The following is an 11,472-nucleotide window of genomic DNA, read 5'->3' on the forward strand; positions in this document are numbered from 1 at the left end:
AATAGGACCTTATTTGGAAATAGGGTAGTTGGAGAGAGAACTAGTTAAGATGAGGTCATATTGGCTTTTTGTATGTTGGTCCTTAATCCATTATTAACTTGTATGCTTACTAGAGGAAGAAAATTTGGACACAGAGCCATAGAGGGAGAACATCACGTGACAAGAAAGCCAGAGACTGGGGCAACGCAGCTGTAAGGCGGGGAACGTCAAGGACTGCCAGCCACCCTCAGAAGCTAGGAAGAAGCAAGGCGAGATTCTACCCAGAGTCTCAGAGACAGCGCATCCATGCTGATACCATGATTCTCAACTTCCAGCTTTCAGAACTATGAGAGAACACATTTTTGTTGTTTTAAGTCACCCAGTTTGTGCTACTTTGTTATGGTAGCCCCAGGAAACTAATATAGGGCTCTTTACCCAAAAGGAAGCACTCTGTCTTACCAACAGCCAAGGGCTGGAGGACTGACAACCTGGCAAGTGCAAAGTCTCCCAGAGTCAATGGAGGCTTTTATAAAGTCTGGACAGACCCATCTTCTCAAGGGCTCTTAGGCTGGTCCTTAATTCCTTCAGAAGGAGAACCCTGCCCTTGGAGATGGTATCCTGGTGGGATGGCTCCCTGTGAAATGATTGAGCTAAGTCAAAAACCTAGAGAAACAATTCCATTGGTTCCTTGGGAATTACACTGGTGTGAGCACGTCCTAAAGTCTACCATGTTTTTAAATTGAAGTATAGTTGACATACAGTGTTATATTAGTTTCAGGTGTGTAACCCAGTGATTCAATAATTCATTAATCACTGCCCCCTGAGATAGTGTAGTCACCATACGATGTTATTACAATACTACTGACTACATTCTCTATGCTGCACTTTTAATCTCTGTGACTTATTTTATAACTGGAAGTCTCTACCATTTGTTTTTAATGGACTTGGTCATTTTCTGGCCACATTTTTTCCTCAAACATGCTATTATGATCAAAACACACTAATTTTAATCGTTAAGAAGTTTTTCTGTATATCCTTAAAAACTGGGCACTAAGGTGAAGCACACAAGGAAGTAAAATGAAAATAATGTCAAGTGAATTTTATTTTTAGTACTCCTGGCCCTGTGAACTGTTCTATGTACTATTTTCTACAGTGCTTCATCCTAAGTTGACTGCTATATTCCTTTTCTCTCCAAATACACATTTAAAAAAAATGGAAGTTCTCAATCACATATGCACATTTTGTGAGAAATTTAGCAAAGAAATAATTTCTCGCAAAGAAATACTGTTTTCCCAATTTCACAAATGCTTGGCTGACTGAAGACACAGAAAACGTATACGTTTCAATAAACGTATATGTTATGATCTGTTAATTCTTCATATTTGCCAGGAAAACATGTTTCTACAATAGCATCATTTAAGTATACTAGATGTCCCCACCTAATCTCTATTAATATTCATAAGAATGCAAACTGCTTCAAGTAGAACTTTAGACCTAGAAAGAATCTTGGGAGACCTTTTGTCCTAAACTTTTCATTTTACAGATGAAACAATCAGAGCAAAGGAACATTAAAGACTTGACCAAGGAGGTGCCTGGCTGGCTCGGTTGGTAGAGAATGCGACTCTTGATCTCAGGGTTGGGAGTTTAAGCCCCATGTTGGGCATGGAGCCTACTTTAAAAAAAAAAGTAAGACTTGACCAAGGTCATGAAGTTATTAAATGAAATGCTGAGCAGGGAGCCCGATGCAGGACTCGATCCGGGGACTCCAGGATCATGAGCTGAGCCAGAAGCAGCCACTTAATCAACTGAGCCACCCAGGCGCCCATGGCCATAGGAACCTTTTTAAGGATAAGAGTTTTGATCCCATGAAACTAGTGTTTCTCTTTGAAATATACTTTGAGAAATGCTGAATGAAGCATTAATGACTGACAAATTAAAGTATTATCCCTCTCAGAGATACCAGTATCTTAAAGCTCCTGCAAATCAGTACTTTCTGACTTAAAGTACTGGGTCCCTTTAGATGAGAAGTTCAGGCTCTAAGGTAGATGTGATGGAAAATAATTTTGGAAGGGTGTGTCTTATCAAGCCTTTTAAATGAAATCAGGTTAGTAAGTGTCTGTCTACTTTGCTGTCAAGAACTAACAGAAACTTATGGATGGGTTTCTTGGCTCAAGAGCAAAGTCCTGAGGGGCGCCTGGGTGGCACAGTTGTTAAGTGTCTGCCTTCAGCTCAGGGCCTGATCCCAGAGTCCTGGGATCGAGTCCCACATCCAGCTCTTCTGCTAGGAGCCTGCTTCTTCCTCTCCCATTCCCCCTGCTTGTGTTCCCTCTCTCGCTGGCTGTCTCTGTCAAATAAATAAATAAAATCTTAAAAAAAAAAAGAGTATAGTCCTGAGACTTGGAGGACAGTGAAGGAGGTGTATGGGATAAAGACAGTTACTTCCTAAAACTACTCTGGAGAAAATAACTATCTTTTGGAAGAAGGAGCCCATTTTTCAGTGGCCCAAAAGACATCAGATGCCTAGGACTCCAATATCCCTTAAGATATTTCAGGAATAAAATGGTCAATATTGATCAGAATTTTAAATACTTAAGCCTTAAACTACTCTGTAAACTCCATAAAAAGAGGTTCTAGGATAGAAAAATACAGATTGGGAATACTCTGGAAAGCGGTCTTGCTCTGATTTTAACACAACCATTGATAACAGTCATGTACTCACTCTACTGTCCAGGCTGGACTCCACTGGAAGGAAGTAGTAAGAAGCCTTGCGAATAGACAGTGCTTGGAAGGTGAGTGAGGGTTTAGGTCAGCATGTGTGGGAGCGTGTTTAGCGCAAGTTGGGATAGTTCATCTCCAGGGCCTGACTTCTGCCACTTACAGCAGTTCTCTTCCCAACTCTGCAACACAATTTACACTATCTGTTTGTCATTTCAGTCACATTACCCCCTCTTATGGCCATTTTCCAGATGCTGAAATATTAAATATTTTAAAATGAACTGCCATGGATCAATGTTAAAACATGCCACTTTTTTTGGTCAACACTGCTATTTTGAAAATCTCTTTCATTAAACATTAATAAACGAGCTACAAATCAATAAAGAGAAATTTCAAATAATCCTATTTCTTCTAGGGATCTATTTTCTGTATTAAAAACAACAAGAACTGGGGGCGCCTGGGTGGCACAGCGGTTAAGCGTCTGCCTTCGGCTCAGGGCGTGATCCCGGCGTTACAGGATCGAGCCCCACATCAGGCTCTTCCGCTATGAGCCTCCTTCTCCCTCTCCCACTTCCCCTGCTTGTGTTCCCTCTCTGGCTGGCTGTCTCTCTCTGTCGAATGAATAAATAAAATCTTTAAAAAAAAAAATAAAATAAAAAAAAATAAATAAAAACAACAAGAACAGAATACCGCACAGTGAGGAGATGTGGAAAAGGAGTACCGAGAATCCAACATGGCCGTGAATTGGAGGCATCTGACATTTCCATCTTCATCAAGGCGGATTCTGTCAAGTAGCAACTCAAACTCTTCACCAGTAATCTCCACACCAAACCTGAAACAAATAGCAGTTAGCATCGGTCACCCCCCAAGTTCACATCTGGGTCACCCGTACCCACAATACCCGAAGCATATGGCTGCCATTACCGCTTTGTTACTGCTGCAGTCCTCAAGATCAAGAGCACCACGTGAATATCAGAGGTTAATCAGGGTGCTGATTGCTTCAGCTTTCTCAAAGGAGAGATTCTACCACAGAATCCCTTCATCGGTGGTGCAGAGAAATAGAAATACCGGCATGTTGAACTGTGTGTGATTGTCCTCTATAAAAAGTTATTCATTACACTAAAACACTGGTATTGCTTAAACAAGTTAACTCTGAAAGGCCTTTCAATTGGACTGCTTAGCATGAAAGAAAAGGTAGAGAAAAAAAGTGCCTTTCGCAAAACAGCTTCCTAATGCTCTTGCAAAGCATTTCATAATGGCTTTAAAGACATTTTGCATACAAATATTTAAAAAGTGGCAGTGTTTATTCATCAGCAAGAAAGTGTTTTCATCTCTCAAGAACAATCAAAACATAATCCTTGAATTACTGGCATAAATAAGAATGACTTAAGCAATAATAATGAACAAGGCATTCATTCATCATTTTGCAAAGCTGATAAGACCCAGCTGACTTTTGGAAAAAAGGCGGGGGACAGATTTTCTTCTGGCAATGCAATGAAAGAATAACATGAGAAAGGGTTTTTTCCCCCCATTTTCATTAATACTTCCTTGATAATTATAAAACAAAACATATACACCATCAAGAATAACACAACAAACAAAAATGGCTTTTCATAGGCTACAAAGAATTAAGTTATCGCATATATGTATTTCATAAGTACTTTAATGTGAATAGTGCCTCAGAGGCACTATTTGCAGTTGGATGTCCTTTTTTCACTTGCGTAAGATTAGGGGGAAAAGGATAGAATCAATTATTTAATGAGACACATAACACATTCCCTGTTATTCTCTTTTCTTTTTCATTTCCTAGCAATGAAGTTACCAGTACTAATGAATAAATCTTTGGCATTTTCCTGAGAAGTTAAATCTAATTCTCAGGTTTTATTTGCACTTAAATTCTTAAACTCAGTACTTAAAAAAGAAAATACACAGGTTTTTCCCAGGCATACTGGAAAAAGTACCAGACCCAAAGTCAAGAGAACTGAATCCAGTCTATACCACTATACTGCAATGTAATCATGGCAAAATAATGTGACTGTCAGATTTCAGATTTCCCAACTCTCAAGTGGTCCATAAATTCTCTGTATCTTACTTAGTAGTCACAGGATTATGACAGAATGAAAATAAAAGTGCCTTGAAAAACAGGAGAATATCACAAAAATATTGTGTATTGTGAAAAAAATAGTTTATACTGTGTATTATTATTATTGATATAGAGTAAAAATCTTCAAAAAGGGGCTCTTGGGTGGTGCAACCGGGTGAAGCATCTGACTCTTGACTTCAGCTCAGTTTGGGAGATCGAGCCCCACGTGGAGCTCTGTGCTCACCGGGGGATCTGCTTGAGGTTCTCTCTCCCTTTCCATCTGCACCTCCTGCTCATGCTCTCTCTCTCTCTCCAAGTAAATAAATCTTTAGAAAAATCTTCAAAAAAATATTAGAATATATTGCTTAAACCTAACAGTGACACAAGTAGCCCTTTTCCTCCAGAGGCCTCTGGCAGAGCTGGGGTTCAAATGCTGGTCCAGCTAATCTGAAGCCCAGGCTATCTCCACAATGTCATATTCCACTCAGGAAGAAGCTTAGATAGGAAGGGAAGAGGAAAAAGAAGGTAAACAGGGAGGAAAGGTGGAGTCAAGGGAGCTGCTTGTTTTTTTAAAGATGAATAATACTGACGGGGCAGTATCAAGGCAGAGGCTGGAAACAGAAAAAGAGAGGGAATTACCGATAGATCCTATGAAAGAAAGATCAAGGGGCACCTGGGTGGCACAGTCGGTTGAGCGTCCAACTCTTAGTTTCAGCTCAGGTCATGATCTCAGGGTTGTGAGATCGAACACCGCATGGGGCTCTGCGCTCAGCACAGAGTCTGTTTCAGAGTCTCTCTCCCTCTCCCTCTGCCCCTCCCACTCGTGCTCTCTCTCTTAAATAAATAAATAAATCTTAAAAAAAAAAAAGACCACAGGTAGACAGGAGAAAGAATACCTTTCGACTGAAATGGGGAAATAAGGAAACCATGGGCTTATAGGATTTGAAATATCAGGAGCTCCTCTTTTCTAATTTTACTATGAAGATGCAAGCCTATTTTACTGAGAGTGGGGCGGGGGAGGAAGGTACGTGAGAGGGCATGTGTTTTGAAGAAACTGAAACAGGTGTGAAATATGCAGAGTGGAGAGGGAGATACAGAGCTGACTGAGAGAACATGGCAGGGAGTGACAGAGAAAGTTGAGAGCCCAGTTGAGGCTGGTGACAATGAATTTATAGTGATATAAATCTATGCAGTACTCTGATTTTCCCAGTAACCTGTTGCAGGTGAAGACAAGATGGACAGGTAGACTTATCCACATTTGGGGATCCACCACACAGATGTGAATAAAAGAAACAAAGCAAGATAGTTTATGATATTGACCAGAAAATGTCTAACGTGGGAGAATAGATTCTAAGCTGTGCTTTAGCTCAGAGAAGAGGGGTGGTCAATGAACTAGAACAGATGGAAGACACTAGTCAGAAACAGGCTGAAAGTATGATTTCATAGATGTAGTTATTTTTGGATAGTGACGCACACTTTTGGGAGAGTCAGGTAAACATAAGAGTAAAAACTAATATTTACTGAGAATTTAATATGTTCTCAACACTGTGCTGAGCATTTTATATGCATCGCCCCCATATATTCCCTACTATCAATTAAGTATTATCATTACCAACACTGTTCTGATAGTATCAGTGAGATCTCTGAGGTGCCTAAAGAGGGCAGGAGAGAAATGGTCTGGAAATGATACTGAAGAGTGAGGACAATGAGCTTTTGTGTGTGTGTGTGTGATTTTATTTATATATTTGAGAGAGAGAGAGAGAAAGCACAAGCAGGGGGAGAGGGAGAGGGAGAAGCAGGCTCCCTGATGAGTAGGCCCGATGTGGGACTCAATCCCAGGACCCTGGGATCATGACCGGAGCTGAGGGCAGACACTTAACCAATTGAGCCACCCAGGCACCCTGGATAATGAGCTCTTGAAAGGGCTTCTGGGGAAGCAGTATCCTTAGCAGAGAACCAGATTTGGTTAAACCAGATTGCAACATTTTGAAGAAGTCTAGAACATTGTAGAGTTAATTCCTCCTGGATTGGAACTTCCGCCAGGCATAGTGTGAGGACGTCAGAAGGAGAGGAGTGGGAATTTGGAACAGGGAAGAAGCCCAGATAAACATTAGGATCAGAGAACCCTGAGAAGGTACATAGGTGAGAAAGTTGAGGGGTTTGCATCATGGGTAGTGTAACAAGGAAAAGGGGTGTGAGGCTACATGGATTCAGACTCTTCTAAACCTTCAAACATAACCATCCAGCCCCTATTGTTTTAAGATTTTATTTTTAAGTAACCTCTACACCAAATGTGGGGCTTGAACTCACAACCCTGAGAGTAAGAATCACATGCTCCTCTGACTGAGCTGGCCAGGCACCCTCAATTTCCCTATTTTCATTTCATCACTCATTCTGTCCCTACAGGCAATGGGTAAGTAGCTTAAGTTCTCAGACTGTAGTAGTAGCCAATATTTATTGACCACTTATTACATGTCAGATGTTACATGTATTAATTTCTTTAGTTCTAATATTATTATCATCTCCACTGTACAGCAAAACCTTACATTGCTAGTATCTGACAGAGCTTGAACTTGAACCCTGCTGATTCTGGAGCCCTAAAGCTGGCCATTATGGTATTCTTACTTTTTCAATAGGGCTGTCATTTCTCTCCCTACAATTGTCTTTCCTACATTGTACACTTTCTCTAGCAGAAAAAGGTCCCTCCACAATCCTTCCAGAGAAACTTGAATGGTAATGTACGATAAGATTATGGTGTCAATACATCCATAGCTAACCTTTAGCACTATATTCTGTAAGTGGATCTTGAAATAAGGACAGCTCATCTTGGACTTTATCTAAGAGAACTTACATTCTTAAGTACCCCAAAGACCTCCTTTACTTAGAAGGTGGTCTTGGGGAACCTGGGTGGCTCAGTCAGTTAAGTATCTGACTCCTGGTTTCAGCTCAGGTCATGATCTCAGGGTTGTGGGACTGAGACCCAAATCTGACTCTGCGCTCAGCACGGAGTCTGCTGGAGATTATCTCCCTCTCCTTCTTCTTCTCCCTCCTCCGTTCTCCCCCTGCTCCCACATGTGTGCCCATGAACTCTCTCTAAAACAAATAAATAAAATATTTTTAAAAAAGAAGGTAGTCTTGGGCGCCTAGGTGGCTCAGTTGGTTGGGCTCGGGTCATGATCCTGGGGTCCTGGGATTGAGTCCTGCATTGGGCTCCCTGCTCAGCAGGGGTCTGCTTCTCCCTGTGCTCCTTCCCCCAGCTTGTGCTCTCTCTGTCTGCTGTCTCTCTCTCAAATAAATTAATTTTTTTAAAAAAAGAAGGTAGTCTTAAGACATATAGCCCAAAGATAGTATTTTAGTACCAATATACTGTGTTTAAAAAAATCTTCTGTCACACAGTAACTTCATTCTGTCCTCAGGGTAGAAAACTAGTCTCTTTCTCCCTGAGGACAAAAAACAACTGTCAGGTTTATTACTTTCAATTCCATAACAGACAATATCTCAGGTATTTTTTTAAAAATTTTTATTTATTTATTTCACAGAGAGAGAGACAGCCAGCAAGAGAGGGAACACAAGCAGGGGGAGTGGGAGAGGAAGCAGGCTCCCAGCGGAGGAGCCTGATGCGGTGCTCGATCCCAGAACACTGGGATCACGCCCTGAGCCAAAGGCAGATGCTTAACGACTGAGCCACCCAGGCGCCCCTATCACAGGTATTTTTTAGCTCCATGTATTTTTCTGTATATAATAAATAAACAAGCAAAGTGGCTTTCACACATATAAAGTAAGCAGAAATCCCATTACAGAAATTCCCCTTTTCTATTACTGGTTTTAAAATATCAAAGCACAGTATTTGCATACAGAGTGCAAGGAGTAATAAAAAATAAAAACCCAGGGGCGCCTGGGTGGCACAGCGGTTAAGCGTCTGCCTTCGGCTCAGGGCGTGATCCCGGCGTTCTGGGATCGAGCCCCACATCAGGCTCTTCCGCTATGAGCCTGCTTCTTCCTCTCCCACTCCCCCTGCTTGTGTTCCCTCTCTCGCTGGCTGTCTCTATCTCTGTCGAATAAATAAATAAAATTTAAAAAATAAAAATAAAAAAATAAAAACCCAGGGGCGCCTGGGTGGCACAGCGGTTAAGCATCTGCCTTCGGCTCAGGGCGTGATCCCGGCGTTATGGGATCAAGCCCCACATCAGGCTCCTCCGCTAAGAGCCTGCTTCTTCCTCTCCCACTCCCCCTGCTTGTGTTCCCTCTCTCGCTGGCTGTCTCTATCTCTGTCAAATAAAATAAATAAATAAATAAATAAATACCCAGCAAAGAAACAAGCCATAGTTGGATTATATTTTAATATTGATGTAGCAATCAGATTTTGCTTTTAATGGGTGATATTTTCAAAAAACCTAAAAGGCTTAAATAAAAAAGATGTGGTAAAAAGCCTCACATTAAATGAAGGTCTTTTATTTACTCAAACAGGTAACTACAATGAGAAGGCTTAAAGTTGAAGTGTTTATATATCTTTGAGCTCTTCACTAAGGACTCGGTAAATGGCATTCTTCAGAAACAAACAAAAATTCAACGTATATTAGCTAAATATGTTTCAAAATAGAGATAATACTATGTCTCCTATAATAAATTTGGGTTTGTTTCATTGTATTTTAGCATTAATTCTTCAGCCAAATCCCTGGATATAGGATCATATGTTTTCCTGATCAATCTGTGTTGAATTGGATACTTTGATTATTTAATGTGCTATTAACTCATATTTAAAATTCAAAAAGTATTTAAGGATGATCTCTTTTCTCTAAAGAAGTATTTGGGGCTTGTTTTAAAACTTTAATTTCTTATATTAAGCTTTTTTTCCAACATGACCACTTTGTTTTTTAAATATAAACAAGGATATACAGTGCAGGAAAAAAACTATTTTTCATCACCACTCTTCCCTTAATTATTGTAGAAATCTTCACTACTATGCTCTCTCAGAGAACATCTGGGTACTCTTATGAAATAAATTCTCAGGCTCTGAAAAAAGTATTTTCTGCCTTTATTGCAAAATGGGGAAATAATTTAAGCTAATGTTTTAGGACTATGCTTTTCTAACATTACTAGATGTTAAAACAACAGCACAGTATCAAACACTGATCAAACCCAGGGTGATGGAAAACCCACTAACCCAGATCACATATGCCAGATCTCTTGGCATATGACAAACCTGTTCTGAGTAATATGTCTTGTCTTTTCTCTCTCCTGTGTGCCAAAGTCAGGCAGAAATTACCCTAGGAGATCCAACGCTTGGGTCTGAAGGGTCCCAAAGGGGCCAGGTGGAACCAAGCCTGAGAAGGGAGAATTACTAGCATAACTCTGGTACAATGAACCACAAAGTAGTCCAGAGTCACTTCACACTCCCAGGGACCTGCCAGCTGCCTCTCGGACCACATCACCTTGAGATAAATATATATATGTCTATATATATTTATAGATATAAATACATAGAGAGATAAGGATATACACGTACACACATACACATATATGTGTATGTGTTTATATATACAGGGCATCTTCGTTGTTGTTTTATTTATTTTTTAGTTACCCTTAAAAAGAGAAGGATATTTGATATTATAGCTTAGTCCTTTTCTTACGTTAACCAAAATGAACACAAGCAAAGGGCTTTGAATAATTGCTTTTTTTTTTTTAAGACTCTCTTAGCTATGGGTAATAAAGTGGGAAATCCTGGGTTTGAGCCGTCACTTCTGCCACTTACTAGATGTAAAACTTTGGCAAGTGTCTTAAGCTCTCACAGATTGTTTCTTCATCTGTAAAACCAGCAAGATAATCACACTTAACCTACCAAACTACAGGATAATTTCTAGGGTCGAACTGCTTAATAAACATATGAACTACTACATATAAATTCTAAGGCAGTCTCTTGATATCAGACATTAGTTAATATTAACAACACAACTGGGTCAAGTTTGCATTCACTTAAACATTAACTGAAAAAAAAGTGGGTGTCTAGCTAGCTTCCTCACACTCCCTTTGCATTCTTTGTTCCTCCAGACAAGGGAAACTCAGTTTCTGCAGAAAATTATTTAATTTCAGTTAGTGGGAAACAAAGTAATTAGACAATGAATAATAGCCCAGACAGGATACTGCTGAAGATTTGAGCAAAACGGGTTTGATGCTGAGCAGGTGTTCTCCCTAGATTGTCTAGCTGAGGTTGACTGACCTTGGGAACTACGGCTTGTTCCCAGGCGGGTGAGCCTTAGGACCACTGGCTTTTCGAGATTTGGAAGGACCCATGAGATCTTGTGGGAGGAGGGTAGGGGGCTTTTCCAAGCATTGAGGTTGAGATCTTACCTCGAAAAATTCTTGTTACTGCACACAGGTCCCCTCCCTAACTCGGGGTAGAAGACGCCAGCAGCCGCCTGAGGTGCCTGGGGATTGTGAGCCGCACAGACCTCTGGGAGAGCCCGCTGTGGGCGTGGCAGCCGAGCACGCCTGGATGGGGCGGGGCACGCCGGGATGGAGCGGGGCATGCCGGGAAGTCGCCATGGATGGAGGGAACGTGGGGTCCTGGGGCCTTCTGAGGAGAGAGATGGCCCCAGATACATGTGTTCAGTTATCTCAGCAGTGGCATTGCCCTGCTAGTGTCCATTTTAGAGCTGTTCTTATAAGGCAAGACAGCTTGGATTGTTTACAACCAG

General features: G+C 40.9%; 1 protein-coding gene across 11 annotated transcripts in view; it reads right to left on the bottom strand.

The window, feature by feature from the left end:
• Nucleotides 1-11,251, bottom strand: part of ACSL1 (acyl-CoA synthetase long chain family member 1) — a 291,625-nt gene extending 280,374 nt beyond the window's left edge. For 4 of the 11 annotated variants that reach the window (XM_057303548.1, XM_057303553.1, XM_057303549.1 and 1 more), the window contains exons 1-2: nt 11,126-11,251; nt 3,416-3,526 (exon numbers count right to left, since the gene is read on the bottom strand). The gene's annotated coding sequence lies outside the window, so the exon portion shown is untranslated. Of the gene's footprint in view, nt 1-3,384; nt 3,527-11,125 lie in introns of all 11 variants that reach the window. The other 7 variants (XM_057303551.1, XM_057303547.1, XM_057303557.1 and 4 more) reach the window with 4 other exon arrangements.
• Between the last annotated feature and the right edge of the window lie 221 nt (nt 11,252-11,472).

This window comes from Ursus arctos, unplaced genomic scaffold, assembly GCF_023065955.2.
Source record: "Ursus arctos isolate Adak ecotype North America unplaced genomic scaffold, UrsArc2.0 scaffold_27, whole genome shotgun sequence".
Classification (NCBI taxonomy): Eukaryota; Metazoa; Chordata; class Mammalia; order Carnivora; family Ursidae; genus Ursus; species Ursus arctos.